General features: G+C 37.4%; 2 protein-coding genes across 6 annotated transcripts in view; one reads left to right on the top strand and one right to left on the bottom strand.

Moving 5' to 3' along the window:
• Positions 1-22,729, bottom strand: part of PRDX1 (peroxiredoxin 1) — a 354,741-nt gene that overhangs the window by 155,676 nt on the left and 176,336 nt on the right. The gene's annotated exons all lie outside the window — the stretch shown is intronic.
• Positions 1-22,729, top strand: part of MAST2 (microtubule associated serine/threonine kinase 2) — a 186,510-nt gene that overhangs the window by 30,419 nt on the left and 133,362 nt on the right. The gene's annotated exons all lie outside the window — the stretch shown is intronic.

The following is a 22,729-nucleotide window of genomic DNA, read 5'->3' as shown; positions in this document are numbered from 1 at the left end:
GAATTAGATACAATCTCTTTTTACTGAAAAATACAGCACTAGTTCAGGGACAAAGCATTAATGCCAGTTGTGCATAGTGCTGCCTCTTGCTGATTGCATAGATACTTATTACAAAAGCAAGCATTTGAATTTGATGGGAAAACTTAATTTACATTTGTGTCTTCTAAAACACACAGTTGCTTTTTTCCCAAAATGTTTTGTCATAGGTAATGTTACTTTTAGTTTCCACTTTAGATGATAACATGTTGACTATTTAAATGTTGCTCAATACAGATGAATATAGTTTTATTTAAGAATAATCATGAAAGTTATAGGTGATGAAGGCTATAAATTATTTCAGGGAGTAGAGAACATTCAATACTTGACTGTACAAGTACAATTTCATATTTTTATGTTGTTAGAAAAGGAAAAGACTGCAAGAGCTGTGGCTGCATGTATGAAGGAATTTTATTACTGTATGAAGGCATGGAAACTGCATTTCAAATTGGCAGTTGTAATAACCTGAGATAGGAAGTAAGTGGATTTCCAAATTAAGGCCTTGTGTGAAGTCTAAGTTTATGCATACTAATTAGATATTTGCATGGACATACGCTGCAGAGTCTGTTGGTGAATCTTTGGGTACATTATCAGTTTTGGAATTTGTTCAGGGCCTAAGGATGAAGTATGGAGCAAGTTGTACACATCTGGCAGTGTACAAGTAAAATTTATGCAGAGTGCTTGCAAGGACTTAGCTTTGTCACAGCTTTAAGCGTGTCTCAGGTAGGAAACCAGAAATGGATGTGCTATGACTGGGCGTGTTTTCATTATAGATTCAGGACACTTGCTTCACGCAGGCATCCAAAACTGATAGTCCTGGTTGGTTTTTCACTAGGAAACTTCATTCTGAATAATTCATGTAAAGAACAGAAAATTATTGTGATAAATTCTGTACTAAAGTTATATTTCTGTATAGTGCATATTACTTAAGCATAGTCAGCATCTTGTTCTAAAGAAACTTCAGCAGATTACTTAAAACACAGTCAGCATCTTTTTACTCACTTCAGTTAAGTGAATTCCATTTTGGAGTGGACTCATTGGCTTAAAGGAGGTTTTCATATTTGAAAGAAAATGTGAACACCCTTCTGTGTAACCTGAGGCTTGTCAGTGTAGGAAATATGAATTCATAAAACTTGCCTTGTGATAATTGTTAGGCACTAGACTGTCAGTTTGAATGATTGCAGTTCTCATTATCTTCAGATGCTGCATGTTATTTTTTTTTGTCTGTGAATATGTTGAATTGATTTTTGGCACATGCAGTCACTTCTCTTCCTGACAGCAGCACTATTGTAGGTGTAAAGTGAGAAACTGCTGTAGTGTGCATGGAAAATTAGCTTTTTTGCTTGGGGAGCTGTGGGGAACTTAAAATACAGTTATTCAGACTGTCTTGAACACACACTGTTGAAGAGTGAGGCTTTGTTCCTTGAGTGTTGTTCTGTGCTTCCTAATGGCCTCTCTATAAACACATACTGATGTAGACAATAAAAATTCTGGGTTTTAATTTAGAGTAGTGGAAAATCTGCTGTTTTATTTTTGGCAGATATTTCCATAGAAAGGCACTGTGAGATGTCTGCATTTAGTGTTTTAATATCTTCTGTGTCGGGTAATACTTCTTGAAATAGTTTCCTAGTCTGTGATAATAGGAGGATTGGTCTTAAAACATGAAATTGTTTGTTTGCTTAAGTTTCAAGCCACTTTCTTTCAGAAATGCAAACTGTTTTGAGCCTTAGGACATTTATAAGAATCTCCTGTAGCATTTTGACTAAGCAAAAGCTTTGGACATGCTCTGTAATTAGTAGCATAATAATCCTCCATGTTTGGCTGCCACTTTTTGTTTGGTCCGTTTTCCTGCTCTGTGTCACTTGGGTTTATCCAAGCCATGCAACGTGTCTTTCCAGCAATCCTTTTTCGGCCCCAGAGACACAGTGATTGTTTATTTTACCCCTTTCAGGACAGTGGAAATACAAAGGTTTGTGTGCACCACCTCTGAAGAGCTGCAGGTCAGAATCTTTCCAACGACTTAATCTAAAATCCTCATTGCCTCGAGATTACCAGAAGGGGAGAGGTGAAATCTCTTGGCAGAGATAAGGGTAGCCTTGTAAGTGAAACACAAGCCTGGGACTTATGCAACAGTCCTGGTATCTGAACTTTGATAAGCTCAGGTACAGAGAGGTTCAGTCCCTTGATCACCTGAAGAGAACTGTATGTCTCGCAGACTTTCTGTAAACCTCAGTTTATTAAGGTTTAGCAGATGCTTGGAGCTCAAATGGACGGTGCTGTGGAATAATTTATTGTTGCGGTCACTGTATATAGTGTGCCAGTATAATTTTCTTATTTCTGATTGTGTTCGTATTTAGATTTTCAAGTCAGTTGTTCAAGAGCCAAGGCATGATCTCTTACCTGCCCTTGCTGGGTTATTATTGCTAACCCAAGCATTTCCACATTAATTGTGAGTTTCAGACTCTGCCCTGATGGGAACTGCAGAGTCCTTGTGCTGTGAGAACAACCAATATATTACCAAGCTTGATTTAGAGTCAATATCTCTAGTTCTTCCCTTTGTGAACAGAAACTAGGACAAATAATGGCCAGGTGCTTTTTTTTATTTTTCTTCTCCAAATTGTTGTTTATTATAGGAATGGATGAGAAGAATGCCTGTGTTGTGGCATTTTGGATTGATCAGAAATCTTTTCACTGAAAGTAGTTGTGGCCAACTAGCTACAAATAGTGTAAAATGTGCTGAGAGGGTGCCTTACTGACTGAGGAGCTTCTGCTTTTGTTACTTATTGCAGTGACCATGTTTCCATTAAAAAAAACCCAAGATGCTGTGTTCATCATGAATATAAAACACTGTCATGTTGAGACTGTAGTGTGAGTATGCAAAAATATGTCAGTGTGAACTCTCAGCTATTTGGCAAAGGGGAATGTTTATAAAAGAGGATTGAAAGATGTGCAGAGTTTCAGATCTGTCATAAAAGGATGTGAAATGTAATTAACCTAAAATAACCTTTAAAATATTTTTGAGCTTGATAAATTAAATGAGCTGTTGAGATAACGTAGTGAGAGATTTTAATTTTATACCTTAAATAATATCCTATTAAAATCCGTGAGATTTTGCTTTGCAATGGAATCCACTCAGATTTATATTTTCACAGTGACCTCATGATTCAGTAACCTTGTTAATATATTTGGTGCATATTTGAGGGGTAAGGTCTAGGTTAATGGCAGCATTTATTCTTTAAGTGCTTGAAGCCACAAAGCTCTAATTGAAGATAGGAGTGTTCAAACCTCATTATTTTAATGTGGTCATACAGTGTAGTGACACTTAAAGAAGTTATATGATGAACTCCTATGGCAGGGTTCATAATTTGTCCATGAAAACAAATTATTATGTGAAACTTGGAATTAAAATTCTCTGCCTTGGAGTTTAAATAAAACATGAAACTTCAGGTCTAACATGGTTTCTGTATTTGTCTTTGCTCAAATTAGCAACAAGCATTTACATACCTTTAACACAGAGAATTCTGCTGTGAATTGTTTACACAAAGTTACAGTGCATGCACTAAATCTCTCATGCACACAAAGCCACCTCAGTAGGTAGAGTGGGATGTTTTTGTTTCAGGTAGTTAAGCCTGCAGAGGTACTTTTGACAAGTCTGCATCTCAGATTTTCTAAATATTGGTAATTGAAGTAATTTAATGGATGAGCTGTTGTCAAGGAAAATACATACAGTGCTTATCACAGTGTCAGGAATTCAGGGGTTGGAGACAAAGGTCGGAATGTTCATTCCTGCATGCATTTCATCAGTGCTGCTAACCTTGGTTAGAGCCGTTTGCACACTGGGCTGTCTCAGTCTGAGACAGATCCTTTTTAAGACCTCTCCTGCCTGCTCCATATTCCTAAGCTCTCCTTTCCCTCCTGTGTTCTCCCAGAAGTGTTTATTTTTCTCCACAGCTTTCTCTACCCCCAGAAAAAACCTCTCCACAGTAAAATTCAGTTCTTATGACTTGATGATAGCCAGAAAATTCTGGCTGATTGTGACTTTGGGCTGCTTTATGAATGCGTATAATTCTACTGTGACCTCCTTGGTCCCTCTCCTTAGTCAGTTCTTTGGGCTATGGGCTCCTGGTTTGGGAAGTGTGAACGCTGTAGATGTTCCCACACTTTTGTGTCTTGTATTGCAGCTTTATACCTGCTCAAAATCTGCACTCCCCTTTTCTACTGTACAGTTACTAATTCTCGTACTACCTTTATTTCTTTAGTATCTCCTTGCTAAATGAACAGTGTTCTAAGTCATGGGCTTTTGATCCACAAGCTCTTTGAGTCTGCTCAAATGACAGTATGCAACATAAAAGTCAAGTTTGTGGGTATTATTAAATCTATCTATAACTATTTGTTTGGTTTTAAATAAGATTCTGATGTTTTGCCTTAAAATTCATCTATCAAATACTGTAAATAAACTAAAATGTAGAATGTTATGAATTTCAAAAATGCGCAAATTTCTTATTGAAGTTACTTCTTGAATCTAATTACAGTTAAACAGGCTAATGAAAGAAAAGCTTGGCAAGATAAATGATTTGGTGTATGAAAGGAAAGAGGAACAATGTGTAATATAGCAAACATGCAGAACTGTCTGAATTGAGAGGAAAAGAGCTATGTCAGCATTGCCAGATTATATTGATCAAGTATCAGCATCAATCCTGATTAAACAGGCAGCTGTTTAAAGTGGTATTTTTGACAGTGACATCTTTTATTTTCTATATGATTACTGGCCTGCTGGCATGTTTACTTTCTCAATATAATTTACATATTGTGTTTAAAATGTTGCTGACTGAGAAACAGTTGAATTATATATAAGGCAGAGTCAAAAAAAAAAAATGTCAGACCTTCTTATGGCTGATATGAACATATATGAATATCAGGTAATACCTACAAACAAACCAGTTGATTTATGTACCAACTTAATTCCAAGAAAGCACTTGAACAAATTGAATGGCTTGCTTGTATTATTTTTTATGATAAAGAGGATTCCGAAATCAGTTTATATATATCCATACATATATGTATATGAGATTTAAAAAGAAAATGGCCGCAAATGTTTGTATAAATGAGAGTTGTTGTCTCCCTTGGGAGACCCTGTTCCATGTGTTTTATTGTCAGACAAATCTGTGGTATTAACTTCCCTGAGAAAGAATGGATTGAAAACCATTGAAGGGTGCTTGGCCATTAAACTTGGGTCAGCACTGAAGTGATAGATATCCCTTACAGTTCTAATTGCTGAATTTCTCTATTTTTCCATGAGCAAAAGGTGAACTGCTCTTCTCCCTGACTTACTATAAATTGCAATAATTCCAAGGAAAGGTATGATGGTGCCTAACTTCTTCAGTGGAGTACACTAATGATGCATGCCCTTCCATCTGCTATTGGATTTCTTTTTGTCCCATTATCAACAAGGATTTTATCATCAAGCTTTGCCTCCATTGCATGCAATCTCCATTTGGGAGTAGTCATTGACAACTGTTCATAATGGACAGCTCCATTTTTCCATCAGGAAACTTCCTCAGTAGCTGGAGTGTTCAGAAGTAGGTAACCACAATTTCACATTCTGGAGCAAGCATTGAAAGGTTGTTTGAACTTCATTTTGTATTATTAAAAAGGATAAAGTTGATTTAACTCCATTTCACCTAAGCGACACTATTGAGCTTATGCTTTGTGTTATGAGCTTCTGTTCTCTGTTGAATCCCCCAGTTCAGAGTAGTGGAAAGCATGCATATAATAATAATAATCATGTTCACTGCCCATAAGTATAATTATTGCACTATTGTATGTTTTACAGATAATTAATCCCATAAAATACTCAAATTCTGCCATGACTATGCTGAGGACTGCCTGTCTCATTTACATGCAGTTCTGGGTCCAATATCATATCCTCAAACTGCATGGGAAAGATTATGGAGGCTGGGATTGTGGCTGGGTGTGCTGCAAGTTTAAAGGCCCTGCTCTCTGATCCCTTTTGAAATGGGCAAAGCACAGACCACTAAGCCTTAAGCTTGGGTCTAATTAAGATGTATTAATTGAGAGGACTATATTGACCACTGCATGGCCAGGGATAATGACTGCACTGTGCTGAGGAGGATTGGACATCCTGGAACAAAATGTTAGTAGGAGAACTCAATTACTTCTGTGTAAACTGGGCATATGCCATGCTGGGACACGATGAGAGCAGACTTTACATGCTCAGTGATGGTTTCATGAGACAGATCAAGCTCCAGCAAAGATCCCATGGGAGGAGGTGTAATGCTGTTTGTGTCCTTAGCAGTGCTCAGTTCTGGTTTGAAAAGTAAGTCGAAAAAACACCCTAAAAGCTGAACTAGAAACAGAGATATGCGAAGCTAAAATCAGTACAAAATCAACCTGCTTTAGTTTCAAAAAGGTTAATCGATTTAGAAAGAGAAGCTTGAAGAACAATGAACATCAGTGAGATGACAATTCACAGCAGACACCTGCATCTTTATATAGCCTTCACAGGACTAAATTAAGGACCACTCCTTCAAAGCAGAGGAATGCAGTGTTCCCCTGTCTTACCTATGAATAAGAATTAAGAATGGTTAAAAGGAAAGCAGAATGGTGAGGAGCAGACCAAAGCAGGTTGTTAATTCAGTGAGTAAAAGGAGATAATGACACAGATTTAAAATAATTCAAAGATGAAATGTGTGAAATAGTATTTGTGCTGTACAGCCAATTGCTTAAAATAGTCTGAGGACTGGAAAATGGCAACTTGAGTAGCAGTATTTAAAAAAAAAAGGATCCACAAGAGATTCATGCAGTTAGAATTGCAGATGCTCCTTTCATGCTGTAGTTGCCTAAATCCTAAGACTGTAATTTACCATTGGTTGCATTAACACAGTACATGCACAGAGCAAGTCATTCAGATCACCCTGACAGTGTTGACCTCACTGCTTATACTCTGCTGTTACAACACATCTGTCATCAGTGGCTTTATATTTATTTCTAGGTCACCCATTCAAGTCATAGAATCATAGAATGGTTTGTGTTGGAAGGGACCTTAAAGACCATTTAGTTCCAACTCCTTGCCTTGGGCAGGGACACCCTTCCACTAGACTAGGTTGCTTAAAGCTTCATTCAGCCTGGCCTTGAACACTTCCAGAGATGTGACATCCACAACTTCTCTGAGCAACATATGCTAGTGCCTCCCCACCCTCAGAGTGAATAATTTCTTCCTCATATCTATTGTTATATGCATGGCTGTTCGTTTGACATAGAAAGGTCATGTTCCCTAGCAATTCATCTGACAGCTACTTTTAAAAATTCAATTGATTGGCAAGTTCTTAACCCAGAAAGTTTTGCTGTTTCATAGAGATACATTTTCTTTAGAATGTAGTTTTCAGTCAAGCTGTAAGCTCTAAACAATTCAGAGCCTGATGTTTATATGTTTACTTGATCAGCAGAGACAGTAATTTAAAGTCCAACCTCTACCTCTCCCATCTAAAAGCACTTAGGAACTCTTCTCAGAAGCCAGTGATTTATTTGCAACCTTTTTTTTTTTTTCCTGATGCAAATCTCAATAACTAATGCTACGATGCTTCTTCTACTTGTTCTTTGGAAAAGCTGATACAGGACTGAAATAATTATTTTGCCTTGGACATTGTCCTAACTGCTCTGAAACCTCCTCGATAATCTGCTTACATGTTTGGCTGGGTAGGAACGGACTTTGGCTTTTCCTCTGCTTCCTGTTGCAAAAGCAGCTCTGAAGGCACTTCTGAGAAGGAAAGGGAGCTGCTAGCGTGGGAAATTCGGGAGCACAGGACAGTGCAAACTGCTCCAATCAACTGATAATGCTGATGTCCGATAACTCGGAGGTACACTGAGAATGCTCCTGCTGTTTTCATGTTTGTCTTTTGTTGTCCATTGCAGCTCACACTTGTATTTAGTTGCTTTCTACTTCAGTGACTTCAGAAGGAAACCTAAGGAGACAGGGATTTCTTCAGCTTCATTAACTATTCTGGAAAGAGCCTCTCCTTGCCTTGAATTCCACCTTGCCTGTAGAGATTTGTGTTCTGCTATGAGATCATTCTGTCAATATAAGCTTGTTTACTTCACAACTTCAGCAGTTTTGGAAGGCTCCTTTCAATATTGAAACATCCACCTTTTGCACTAACAGCAGCATGGAACTGTGAATTGCAACTGATGATTGTCAGTGTTTCTTTCTTCTAGGAAAACCTAATGGTTTGGTAGAATTGAATTCTCTATTTTCTAATGTAGTTTTGTGTGTTAATTGGTTTCTTGCTGGATCCTGTCAGCCTCACTGTGATAGCAGCCTTCTGAGAAGCTTATTTTGTGGATGCATTTAGAAAAGGATCTCCTTCTTTCATGGAAAGAATTTTCTCTAGGGATGCTGCCAAGTCTCAGAAGACCAAGAAACGTTATGGCTTTGTATTCAAGTGTAATCAAAGTGGCATTCATCATCATTTTGTCACTTTAGAGCAGGAACAGCTTAGTGGATGAATATGTGTTTTTGGCATTGGTTTTAACCAAAATTGAAAGTAATGGTATGAATGATCTTGCCAGAAACACAGAACAGTAGTAGGGAGTCAAAGTTTCTCCAATTGTTCCTTCTTTCTTGGTAACTTCCAAGCCTCCAGCCAATTTCATCCAGGCTTGAAAAGAGTAAGAAATGTCAAAAATAACTGCAACTGCAATGCTATAAGAATTGGAAGTGAGTAGGAGACACCCCCTCACATTCTCTCAGTGGCAGTCAGTTTGTTGTTTATTGTGGTTTGGCAGCACTGTTTGACGCTCAAATATGACAGTGCTGGATTAACTGGGGGAGGTGCTGTCTCCAGTTGGGTGAAGGTCAAATAGGAGAGCCAGAGTTACCTCTGTCAAGACTCTGAGAGTGAGCGAGAGACAAACTCAAATCTGTATGAAATTTGGCGCCTTTAATTCTTTTTGCTTTTGTTTATATTGCAGTAATGAAAGAAAGTGGCATCCTCCTGTTTCCAGAAACATTGGTCACGACCTAACTCTGGGCAAGGCAGGAAGGGCAGCTTTTGAAATGCTCCTTGTTTTCATTTTGGCCTGTTGCTTTTGCTGTGGAAGGAGTGGCAGAATGCTACTCTAGCAAACTGAAGATCTTTCCATGTGGTTGCCTTTGCACTGCAGGGTCAGCACAGGGAAGTGATGGATGTCTTTCCTGGACTGTAAATCTGACTTTCCAGAAAGGAGGGAAGGGAACCCTCGCATTTTGGTTTTGCATATTGGAGCTGAGCATACTTGTGGCATCATCTGCAGTTTATTTCTTTGCTTTTCACTACTAACAACATTACAAAAATTAGTATTCTACAAGCTTGAAAGACAGACTATTATCTAATTGGCTTTTGGTTAGGAGGATACTGATTTCTAGGTCAATGTAAAACAAATGAGCATTTAAATTGAAGAGGAGCAGCTGTTCCAAAGCCCTTTTCCACAGTGCCTGGTTTTGTTAAGGATAATTATGTCTAATTTTAAATTATGATAGCTTTGAGTATTGAGCTTTGCCTTGTTACATCCACTGTCTCATTCTCCTTCATCAGTAACAATGTTCTCTCATGGAGCTAGGTTTCTGATTGGATTTATTTTTCTGGGCCTTTTGAATTATGAAGAGAAATACAGCTTTAAGGGATGGGGTTTTCAACACTTTCATGCCAATGTTACCACACTCACGTTTTATTTTTCGAGGTCTCAAAACTGATACAGCGTGTCTGATTCCTGTGGAAAGATACTGCTGGGAAAATACATATTTATGTAAATGTGTAAGATTTTTGTTCATATTTTTAGCTTGAAAATGGAAATGTCAGATTCTAGTGCTAAAAAATCCAAGAAAGCTCTTGTCAGCCTTGGAAGGGAACATATGCTAAAGATGTCCCGTGGATTACATACTGCTTGTTTCAATTAACACATTGATATTCTCTGTCAGTTCTAGAGACAAAAAGCCCAGGTGACAATTCAAATGATGCATGAAAATAACATTTCAATTTTTTTCTGGTGAACTCAGATTTTTTTTTTTTAAACAAAGAACAAAAGATTTTAACCAAAAGATAATTTTGGTCAATGTTATATTAGTAGCTCAGTAGTATATCTGAATGCTGTCAAGAAATATGTTGTAAAGACACTGCAATGAAGCACATTTGTTTCTCTGAAACATTTGCTGCTGGACATGTATTCTGCCACTCATAAGAATTTTGTGTTTGAATATAATTTGGAGTAAAGTAACATACCAAGAAATGCAAAACATATATACTTGCCTATTAATCTGAAATCCAAGCATTTTTATGTGCTACTTTTATGGAAGTAGACATGTCCTCCCATGCCTTTAAAAATAATTATTGTCAGACTTTTCCTGTGAGAAATATTCTTTGAATCTTTTAAGTCAACAGCTTAACTGTCTTTTGTTTCCACTCCCCTGATTGAATGTAAATGGTTCTATTAAAAATACCAAAAAAAGTTTGAGAAATTGCCAAATTACTATTATGTCTCTTTTTAAAATGAAAAATAGCTATCAAATGAAAAAAAAAAAAAAAAAAAACAACCCAAAAAACCCCAACCAGGAGAACTCAATAAAAATGAGAGGTCTAATGCAAATCCCGGAGAAAAGGGAGAATGGAAAAAAAAATTATAATTGTGCTGTAAATCTTTGAAATGCTCAATGAATTTATTCTCTTTATGTTTCTTTCAGTTTTTGTTCAAGTTTAGCGGATAAATGTTGGAAAAAAAGGATATCTATAAAAAAGCTTTTAACTTGTCCAGCACTTTCAGGAGCTGACAAAATTGTGAGAAATCAATAGCAAAGTTTTGTCTGAGACCAGAAATGGAAGAATAAAAACCTGTCAGAATCAATCAGTGAAAAACTGCTGTGAGATGTCTCCCTAGATATCGATGTAAGCTTAGTCAGGTATAAACAAGGAGAGTAGGAGAGAATAAAGCCCTCTAATTCCAAATGTTTTGGCTTATCTTCAAGTATTTATTTCAAAGGCAGTGTTTGAATGTATATCATGTTGGTCTTAAGCCAGCAAAATGGTACAACCTTTGGAGTCTTGTTTAAGCACTTTAATGTCAGCTGGAAACCAAGTTGAAATTCATGGTATATTGAAATGAGTTGTATGTGGATTAAGTTGGAAAAATGTATTCAATGCTGTGGACTCTGTTCTGACCAGTTACTGGGTTTCATGGATTTTTTCCTAATGAGTCTGTATGACAGTGTGAATTATTTTTTGTAACTATTTTACCAGTGTAATAGAAGGGGTTCCTTGTCTCATGAAACATCAAGTGTTTGTTTTGAAGAAATTAGTGTCCAAAATGACAAATATCCTACAGATAGAAGTGGGAGGAAGATACAGTAAAATGCAGCTTGGTTTAGTCTCCCACATCTGCAATTTGTTGTCCTTAAAACTCTTCAGTGAAACTCTTAGATGAAAAGTGCCATCTTTCTATAAAAATTGTCTTCAATTGTACTTCAAAGCCAAATGTGGCTTTATTGATGAAGTAAGAACTGGAAGCAGAACTTTGGGAGGAGTTTACAGAAAAGGGAAGTGTGTATATGCAAACCTCTGCTCCTGTGGTGAGGCTGCAGGAAGGGCACTGCTAGTCAGGAGTGTGGATGGTGGAGGAAATCTTCTGTGTGTAGTAAAATTTTTGGAGTATTTATCAGTGTGTTTGCATGAGATATGAGGTGCATCTGTAATTTGTAGCTTCAGAGAGCCAGTTTCTAGGGCAAAATAGCTTCTGGGCTAAGTGGATTCATAATGTCTTTCCAGTGGGATTCTTGAAACTACAAGCTTTGTTTCCATAAACATTTCAGTAAATGTCAATAGATTCATTTGGGAAACACACAAGTTGGTATTGAGTCCTTGAGCTTTGGGTTTGTTGGCATTTTGATTGGAGTTATTAATTGCTGAGGTTTAACTCTTAACATCTGAGGCATGAGGGTTTGTCTTATAATAAAGTAAGAGAAACTTGATTTTGGTAATGTCATCAAATGTTTAGTAAACAGAAATTATATTTTCTTCGGGTTTAAATTTGCAGCCTATATTGAAAAAGGCTTTTCTGCCTATCAAAACCACATTTCTTTTAAAAATGGCATAGTATTTGAAATGTAACATGAGAAAAGCTGATTTCCATTCTCTTCTAATGGCAGTTCAACTCCAGGACATGGATTTGCTTAGTAAATCCAACATTTTCTATAAATTTATAGACATTAAATATTAATAAATAATTAATTAATAATATTTATTTAATTAAATAAAATATTGAATTTAACTGGAGATCCCTTTCCAAAGACGTTTAGCTTGAGCCAAGGTTCTGCCTGGAAGCTGGTGTCTCTTCTGCATGTCCCTTCTCTGGTGCAGTGTGGAAACAGTTGGTCTGTAGCTGAATGAACTCTTTCCTCCAGCCCTGTCGGCAGCACATTTACATTTGTATGGAAGATGAGTGGGAGTGCCGCCTTTCAGAAGGATTGGATGTGGGGGATGGGGCAGTCTGGCCCAGGAATCCAAACCTAACAAACTGGGAACAGAAAATGTGCTGTGAAAGCCTGAGTAGTGTGTAAAACCTTGAGGATTTTAGACATTTTTTCAGCGTTTCTTTTTCTGGGACCAAGCCTCATAAGCGGTGGTTCAGGATGAGTTCCTGCTGTGGTTCATTGCTAATGCACAGCCTTGCTCCAAAGGTCTTACTTTATCAAACTGAATCTTGTAAATAGGCAAGACATCCAGAAGAAATTCAGACAAGCTGTCAGGCGAGTTTCCTTAGGTTGGCTGCCAAGTTGTGAGTTTTTTTCTTTCTTTCTTTCTTTTTTTTTTTTTAAACAAGTTACCTCATCAACCTTCCTGGTTTCAGTAGTCTGTCAGTGCAGCTCGAAGAGACACGTTTTTAAATCTTCAGATAAACACAGCCTGATCAAAATAAATAAAAAAGCCCCAAGCACTTAAGTTTCAGTTTGACAGCGAAACATTTGGCTCTTTTTTTTTTTTTTTTTTTTTTTTTTTTTTTTTGCACAGATAAATGCTACCAAAGACTTAAAAAAAAAATTCACTGAAGTTGTCAGCTTATAAAATTTTGGAAAGTGATCTTTTTTCCCCACCAGACAAGATGTTATGTAAGGAAATGTTATCGCTTTAAAGTTTCCCACAGCTTGATGTCTTGTTGCTTTTAGTTTTGATTAAATAGAGTAAAAACTATAATGAATTGGGAATTATGAAAAATGTAAGTTTTGAATCTCAGTATTTTAGATCAGGGCATTGGTTCAAAAAATTCCTTCACAATAAAATATGTAATTAGAAACATTGCATCTTGCTGCAGAAAATTGAAAAGCTGTTGGTCTTTTTAGCCTGATTTTTGGATGGGAGCTCTCTTTGTGTGGCAAAACGGGAATTTGTGTTCATCACAACATCATTCTTTTGCTGACATCCTTCACACCATGTTTCCAGTGATGGGGCCCTGATTGTGTGAAAGACTTTCTGGTGTGAGACTTTCTGGTGTTTTTGTAGTTAATATGAAATATCAAAACTTTTGAAGTGGTTATTATAAGTAGACTTGATCCTCTGGAGTTATGAGTTTAAGGAGCGCAGCTATTGGATTCACTTAAGCTATTCTAGACAGCACAGACAATTTTGATCCACAGTGCGATGATTTGATTGCCAAGATGACCTTTACTGATTTTGCTTTTATGTAATGGTAGGTTTCAATTCTGGTGCAATGGTATAAGCCACAAAAGATGTCAGGATGCAGTGCTAAATGACTAGGAAGTGATAGCAAATTTATTTGCTTTATTTTAGTTAACTTTTAGTTTTTTTCATGGATATTGAGTGATACTTCAAATATCAATTAGAATTTAAGACAGGTAGCAAGTAGTTTATGTTCAGCATAGAAAATACAATATGCAAACTGAATACAGCTCAGAGATGAGTCATGTGATTCTTCTCAGATATGTCTTTGTGCATATGTAAATGCACTCTCTAATATAGTCGATAGAGGCTCCTTATTTATCCCCCTTTGCAATTGCTTTGGTGAGTAGAAAACGCGAGTAATAGGATAATAGCTTACTCAGGAATTCTCAATTATGTTTTAGTAAAATGTATTGTACGACTTCTGAGTGGCTTCCTATGGTCATTGCTTGTCTGACTGTGAAATTGGTCTGGCCTTGGTCATCTTCCACTGGTGCTATTTGAAAACCTGTGGGCTACAGAATAACTGAAAGAATTGTTGTTTTGATTATACTGAAGTTAATAGATGGAAAACTCCTGTCATTTTCACCTGGGCAATGTTCTAACCGCTCAAATTTTTTTTCTTCTACAAGACAGAGAAGTGATAGATTTTGGTAGCAGGCAGTGGAATGGGGTCTGAATCAGCATGAATGAGATTTCTTCTTATCAAAAGACATAAAATGCTCACCAGAATTCAAGCACAGACCCTCCTAGAGACTCTGAGAGAAAGGGTTGTTTGCTGTCTAGTGTGTAAAAAGTAAAATTCCAGGTCCTCTTCAATGTCTTGTCATACATGTGATGTTTCCTGGGGTAATTAAAGAAGACCAAGTTCTTAAAGTCTTTTAACCCTTATGTTTTTCTATCCTAAAATAAAACAAATAAACAAACATTTATTTTTGATCCTTCATTTTATCAATATTCATCTCAAAATACAAGCAACAGATAGGATTTGCCATGGTGATGTCATCAATATCATATCTAGAGACAATACTACTAATTTATGACATGTAAGTTCTCTTGCTCGCTTCAGACCTTCCTTGAACTGTCATAGTTACACACTATTTTTAGAATTACTTTTCAATTTACAAATTCACTGTTACACTTTGTTCCTTTTTGGAATTGATGCCTTTTAGGATGCAAGACACTGTTGTCTTCAGCAAGCATTACCTTTGGACTTTCTACCTAAATGAAACCGTGGAATGATTACACTGGCTGAGCCCAGTACTTTATCTCTGATAGCAGGTGTCCAAGGCAGAGTCTCTTCCCAGAACATTTGTAACTGTTTGTGACTCTGGGTCAACTTCAGTGTGTTTCCCTCTTTTAAGAGTTCTTGGCAGATTCTTCAGTGCATTTGTCTAAACACTTCTGCCCATGCTTGTGATTTTTTTCCCCTCTGGCCTTTTACAGTAAGAAATAGCCCAATGTGACTATTGTGTAAAGCAGTACCTCCTTTTGTTTCCTTGGAACTTGCTCTTAGCCTCCTTTAATTCACCTCAGTATTGGCGAGCTCATAAACTGCCCTTCCCTACTTATCAGGGTCATCCTTGCAGGAGCATGCTGGAAGCTCATGGGCTCTTTCCATTTCTTGATGTCTTCAAATCAAGATTCAGCTTTTTCAGGGCGTTGCAGCTAAACAGGAGTTGGTTGGATTATGTCCAGGAGATCCCAATGCTACACTACCCTTTCTCTTTCCGTGTTGCTTCAGAGCAAAGCAAATTTTCTCCAGATTTGTAGATTTGATAGAGGAAGGAAGAATTGAGTTAGGAGCTTACTAAAGTTATTGGCGAACCAGCTTTGGATTCCCTCTTTTAATCCCCCTTCCTAATTTTTTTTAGTGATGTTGAATGTTAAAGTAGGTATTCCAATTCTTACAGGATTCAAGTATTACATGACCTCCTTATTTTGATTTCCCCCCCCTCCCCCAAGAAACAGGCTTTTTGTTAGACCCTTTCTAAGTGTTGCCTGCATCTGGAAACTGTTTGGGAAATTTCTTCTGTAATTAACTTTTTATATAATTAATAGTTATTATATTTGATTGATAAAATTACATTTTGTGTCCTTTGGTTTCTTTAATATCTTTAAGTAATATATCCTTTAGTGTGATGTCTTATACAAATACTGTCTCATCTCTAATTGGAGACTTACCTGCGGATCTTTTAGGATATTAAATCACTGTCTAGGGGTGGTGTAATCTTTTACACCAAATGAGAGGTAAATTTAAATTTCTAAAGGTAGTATTTAGTAAAAAAAAATTTCCATGTCAGAGAGTTGCTTTTAAATTCCATTTGTCCTTTGCTTGTTTCAGTTTGAACCGAAGTTTCCTCCCATCCTCTTCCATCATTGAGTTTCTGTGGTAGATTTTGCTGAAGGAACAAAAAAGGAGAGTTAGATGAGTCCTAACAGTTAAATAGGAAGGAAGAAAAGGTGATCACTCCATTTGTGATGGTTTGGTGGTGGTTTTTGATCTGACATTTAAATAAACATTGCTTGCAGTGAAGAAGGGAAGGGGCAGGGCAGCTGGAGGAAAAGCCATGCCTGTTGTTTTTTTTCCAGCAGCCTCAGTTGGTTTCTCTTACCCCAGAAACTGGGTAAGTGTGGCAGGCAGCCAATTTGAAAGCATCCTCCCTAAGAAAGCCTGAAATTTGGAAGAGCACAGATGATTCTCATGGTATTTTGAGACTCATGCCAGCCTCAATCAATTACAAGTCACTTGTGAAGACATATTGAGAATTGGCAATGTCTGAATATTACGGTAAATAATCCAGGAAGGATTAGATGTATATGTACCAATAAGAATGCTTCCAATTATGTTATGGAAATAAGTTATGGTTATATACTACTGTTATCTGGCTTAAACATTTTCATTTAGTGGTTGATTTAGGAGGAGAATACAATGGGAATGCTGTTGCATGATTGTTGAGATGCCTTGATTCCTCTCAAAGAACGTTTTTAATGCGGGTGGCCTTAGAAGAGGTAAGATGAATGATCCAGTTATTGCATGGTCTAATATAAATATTACTAAAATCTGTTATAGACTAAAATGAATTGCAAAGTGCAGGTAATGTATGTGAGCATGCATGCTAAAATGTTTTGTTTCTGTGAGATTTCCTTAGGTACAGATAGAATTTGTATGGTACTAATGTCTGCTAACTGAAGTTAGTATTTCGTAATTTTTTTCCGAGGAAGCTTATTTGATGGCAAAATGCAAGAGATGATACTGAAATCCGTCATAAATATAATCACAGTGAAGTGCTATGATAGTTTTACATTCCTGTGTGCTTTTAAACAGAGCTTAGTCTGTATTTTTATCTTGCGGTTCTCCCCGGTGACGCATCCTTAAGTTCTCCCGCAGAGTTTTGTGGCTGGCTCGCCGTTCCCCAGCCCCATTTGCAAAAGAAGATGCTGTTCCTTTAAAATGAAGTGGCTCATGGAGTTGTTTTCACTAGCGTAGGTTTTTATATGGTACAGTAGGCTCCATGCAAATGAGCTCCTGCCCTCTCCGGAGCGCACAAAGGCGCTGCAGCCCTCAGTCGGCATTCGCTTGTGTAAAACGGCAGATGGATGGAAGGAGGGACGGCAGCGGGAGGATTTATTAGCTGCTCTCAATAAAAGACCACACTGGCTCCGCAGAGGATCAGGAGAAAAAAAAAAAAAAAAAAAAGCCTGGTGAATGGGATTGAGTTGTATCTGCTTTCAGCTGACTTTACAATGATGTGTTCAGCTCATGTGACTCGGTCACTTAGCATGAAGATCAGCTCAAGATTTCCGTGTAAATCTCTGTTCCTTTAAGCACCGCCAACCTGTGTGCTTGTGCGGAGACTCATTTTGGCTGGCAGCTGTCATAACTGTGGGAACAGGAGCTCCATGGAGCTGTGGTGAGCAGCCCACGGGCTGGGCTCCGCTCGCTCGTGCATTTATTTGCACACTTGAGGATGTCCGGCTGAAATCCCCTCCTAAATACAGCTCTCGATGAAGTTTGATTTACGTATCTCATGAAATCCTTCAGAGTCTGAAGTTAGGTTCGTTTTAAATACAGTGTTTATATTCCGAAGTTATAAATAGACTCTTCCTAAGCTTTTATCAGGAGGTGAAATCTGTTGCTTTAGCTTTCTGCTAAAAAATTGAAGGTCGTTGCGGCAGTAGGTTGTTCATTATATTTGCAAGACTTTCTTTTTTCATTTTTAATCTAGAAAGGGCATGTGTAGGACAAAGGCTTCTTGACATGCTTAGTAATTTAAATGATACTGGATGAACATACCTAGAATTTTGTTTTTACTGAAATGGTGTTTGGAATAGCTAGAAGCTTTATTGTTGTTTTATTTTTCAACACGTGCTGTCTGCTCATGTTTTAAAATGGCATTGGCGTAATGGACCTAAAGAGGCGAAGCTCTTTTTGACCTTGCTGGAGTTGTCTGTGTGAAGGTAGCTGGAAAACAGAAACTGCAGGACAGACTGAAAAAGCCTCAGCTGAGCTGTGCTTTTTCTTTTTTTTTCTCCCCCCCCCCCTTTTTGCCATGGATGACGATGAGGGAAGGGCTACTTCAGACAGCTCTGTCAGTGATGAATAGATGAATGAATTCTTAAATGTTCAGAACTTGCAACATGTGTTCCAGACCCTTCAGCACATGAGAGTCGCAAGATCTCAGCAATGAGCTGAAGAATGTGCCGTGGCTGCTGCATGGAGGAGCCCAGCATACCTCAGAGATAGCAGAAACAAAAGAATGTGTGACAGTATCTGAAGAATCTGACAGTTGCTTTGTCTTGCAAAGGAGTTTTGTCAGAATTGGGAAAAATAAAATTTCCGTGGTTTTCATATCGAGATTTTTTTCTGTATTTTAGGTGCCAGTGTGTGCCCACAGTATTGCTTTTTTAGTTAGCGTGACTGTGTGTTTTTTAAAGGAAATGTGACCTGGATTTTGTGAGCTTATTATACACAGTAAATGAATGCAGCTGTTTTAGTTTACTGATCCCTTAAAACAGCTCAAGTAAATTGAAATAAAGCAAAACTACGTGTGTATGGGATCTGAATTAAATTCCACTCTTTGGCCTTACGTGGAGTTGTGGATTATTATTATTATATATTTGTGGACAGTTGTGTGTATGAGGGGAGTTAGACACCCAACCTTGAAAAGATTTAGGAAAGTCGAACAGATTTTTTTCCAATGTGACCTGCTAAATCTGCCACAAAGAGGCAGGCAAAATTACGTACAGATAGTCAGAGACCGTGGCTGCAGTTCTTCATGACAGGCAAGTGAAAGACCATGTCCTATTTTTAGCAAGTGGACGAGTGGGAGGGGGAGAAAAGTTTGAAAATAATGGACTTCTTTAACAGTGAGAGAGCAAAGCTAGTGAGAAGCAAGTGAGCTTTAGTGATCAGTGGTCGAAATATGGATGATTCAAGTATTCTTCGAAGAAGAGGGCTGCAGGTAAGTGTAACTTCAGCCTTCTTTTATTTATTCTTCCGCTTGTAATGTTGACAGTCTCGTAAAAATGCTGACAGTTGTTTCGTGTAAATCAGGTTGACTGAGTACATAACAATGGTACTTGAATTTGAGGTTTTCTGTTTTCACCTGGTGTATATTTTATAAATTAAAAGCAGGATTTTTTATACAGTAATCAAATAATTTTTTAATGTCTTGGATTATACCCAATAGTTTTGTGACTATTCCTATGGTAAGAAGTGAACTATAAATGATGAGGCTTACCTTATTTTTGGAACTTCGCTTTTACAGATACATACAGAAATCTGTTACATGACTTGTCAGACTTGCCTTAGAGTAGCCATTTTACGTGAGCATTAATTTAAAATTCAATGTCAAAGCAGATTGAATATTCTCATTTATTTTTGACATATGCTTCTTTATTGCTTCAAATGCACAGCAATCCAAAACCAGAATGCAATTCAACAATGCAAATAATATTTATATTTTACTTTCAATAACCATCATTGTTGAAATAAATACTCCAATTTGTTTTGAACTCAAACATACTAGTGAAATTTTATTTTGTACTGGTGCTGTGGAAGTTGTACCCAGTTGCACTGGTATGACAAACAGTAATCTGTGCCAGTGTCAGTGGTGTGTGAAGACTGAACTGATGCTAATGGAATAAAACTGCTGGAATAAATACAACTGAAAGTGAGTGATTCCAAAATCCTGTGTGAGATGGACAGGGAACAGATTTGTGCTTGAGAGCAGCATATTCTTCCCCTGGTCCCCCTGCCTTGTCACTGTAATAGGATGGTATATAGCCTGTTACATACTTGCTAGCATAAGTAATTGTTTATAGACCATGAACGTTGCCTATTAAATTAACCATGCCTGTCCCATTGTTTAACTTCCTTTGAGGAAAATATGTTTACTGTTTTAACATATTGCTATTCATACCTTGCTGATGCCTTAAGGCAATTACAAATAATTGTTTCCTTACGTGAATATGCTCTACGTTTCTTTTTTTTTTATTTTTAAATTTTTTTTCCATTTATTAATATCACTGAAAAAGCTTGACACAGTGTACTGCATATACCATGGTGACAGTGTGTTAGGATATTGCACTTCCTTATCATAAAATCAGCTGTATTTACTTATTTATGTTTGATTGAGTATATAGTAATAAGTAAAATTGTTGGGGGTGAATTTTTGGATAAAATGGTATTTATTTTCAGTGTATTTAGCTAGTCAGAGTTTCATAACCAAGAAGATTGTTTCCTCCACAGATAAGCAAAATTTTTTTCAAGCCATTTATTGCTTTTCTGAACCTAGAATTTCTTGGGCATGTTGTATCTGTTTGACATGTCAGGTAATTCTTCAGGGAGTATTGGAAAAGGAGGGGAGGTAGAAGGAGCCCAGATGTCCACCAGTGTCAGCAGAAGACACTGCTGAGAGTGAGAATGCATTTCCCTGGTTTAACTCTGTAGTATGGTGAAATTTCATCATTTTGGTGGTCTTGAGTATTTACTGTCTAAATGTGGTGTTCTGGCTGCACACAGTTGGGTATATATGTGTAAAAGCATATGCATATATCTATCTCTCTCTATATATATGTAATCAATATCTACATCAAAGATGCTTCAGGAACTAAGAAAATAGGCTAAAAGGGCATAAGGAAATAAGGCAGATGTCCAAAAGGAAGTTAATGCTAGATCTGCTTTTTCCCCTCTGAATTTTGGAGTCGAATTTTTGGAAGAAATTGTGGCTTGGAAAAATGATCATTTTACAGTCAATTTCAACTTTAAAAACCAAGAAAAAAAATCTGATGGTATATAAATATATTGCCAAGGCAATGTATTTAACTACTTCCCTTTGAGAACTGAGTGATACTAATTTGAAAGGCCACTGATGAAAAGAATTGGTTTCTTAGTTTGAACTGGATGTTGATGGCTTTTAAAATGAACATCACAGCCCAAATTAGGTCATCTAATCCAACCTCTCCACTCAAGGCAATGCTAATTCCATAGTTAGATCAGGTTGCTGAAGGACTAGTCCAGGCTGGTTTTGAGTATATCTAGGGATGGAGATTTTGCAGCCTTTTTTGGCACCTGTTCTGGTACTTAATCATGTGCACTGTGAAATTCTTGTTTCCTTTATGTTTCAATGCAGGGCACTTTCCAAATGTACGCATCTGTTTTCCTTGTGCTTCCTTTTACCTCCATCACCTGAAATGCTTGTGATATCAACACTGTGATAACTTTGTCTTCTTGGGGAGCTCAGCCCTGATTCCTGCAGCAAATAGCTGTGGGCTAGAGGAAGCAGATAACCTAAAGGAGCAGGAATGTTCCTACATGCAGAGTTAATATACTGGCATGTGACCCTTCTGTATCACCTTCTTCATTTGTTCAGACTGCTTTTGTTGGATCCTGTTTGGTGCCACAAATTTAATCTGCAAATTCGTAGTGGTGAACTGTGTGGAAATTTAAAGTCCAGGAGGGGCAAATCAGATTTTCTGTGTACATTTAAGTGCATATGTTTATACATATACACATGCATATAGCACGCTCGCAGTGTGGTGCAGCTGTGCAATAGTATTGAGAAAAGGCTGAGAAAGAGCTTCTATTAATGGAATATTAATTTAATTTCCAGGCTTTCATTTTAGGTAATGAAGTTGGACTTTTGACATAAATTACTGCCTAGGGACAGGTGCTAAATGGTGGAGCTGTAAGTGGTGGAGCTGTTTCTGCTGCCCTGTACAGAGATCTGTATTTGGATTTCTAAGTTATTTGGTGTTACATAAAATGCATTGTGATGTAGCCACAAATATTAGGAGGCTACCTAGGTTTGTTATTGTTCCCTGTACATTTGTTGTTGCTGGTATTTTAGTGCAGATCATAGCAGTAGTACCCAGTGAGTCCCTGTGAAGATGAACTGGTATTTTGAACATCATCTTGTACCAGAAAATTGTGGGGTTGTTTCTTTTGCATTGCAGAAACTGGTGCATGTGTGCTTTTACTCTTCTCACACATGCAAGAAATTAGAGTTTCTATCTCAAAAATCCTGATGAATGAATGCAAGTAAGAAAAGTAATGGAGAGAGTGATATTCCAAATTTCAGATGCTTGCACGCAGCTTATATTCTGCATTTGTGCTATGTGAGCAGTATTCAGGTGTGGCTGGACATTATCACCACAGTTCCCTGCATCCATCTTTTCTTATAGTGTGATATCTCCCTTTCATTTTCTGCTGAAATTTGGGCTAAGTTCAACTAGGCAATTTACTTTGTGGAACCACTTTTGTGCTGGTTTCAGTGGAGATCTGAAAGACAAACTCAAAAGCATCACAGGACTTGAATGTGCTTATCTTGGCTAGTGTTTCTACTGCACAGCATGTTTGGCTGAAATATAATATATGTAAAAAACCATGCCTTTCACCCCACCAGAAGAATGATTCATTAATTTTAAAGATAAATCTAACATTTTACTCCTGGGGGCAGGGGGGAAATAGG

The sequence above is a fragment of the Sylvia atricapilla genome, chromosome 9, assembly GCF_009819655.1.
Source record: "Sylvia atricapilla isolate bSylAtr1 chromosome 9, bSylAtr1.pri, whole genome shotgun sequence".
In the NCBI taxonomy this organism is placed as follows: domain Eukaryota; kingdom Metazoa; phylum Chordata; class Aves; order Passeriformes; family Sylviidae; genus Sylvia; species Sylvia atricapilla.
The sequence above is the reverse complement of the archived record's forward strand: the minus strand, read 5'-3'. Positions and strand labels throughout refer to the sequence as shown.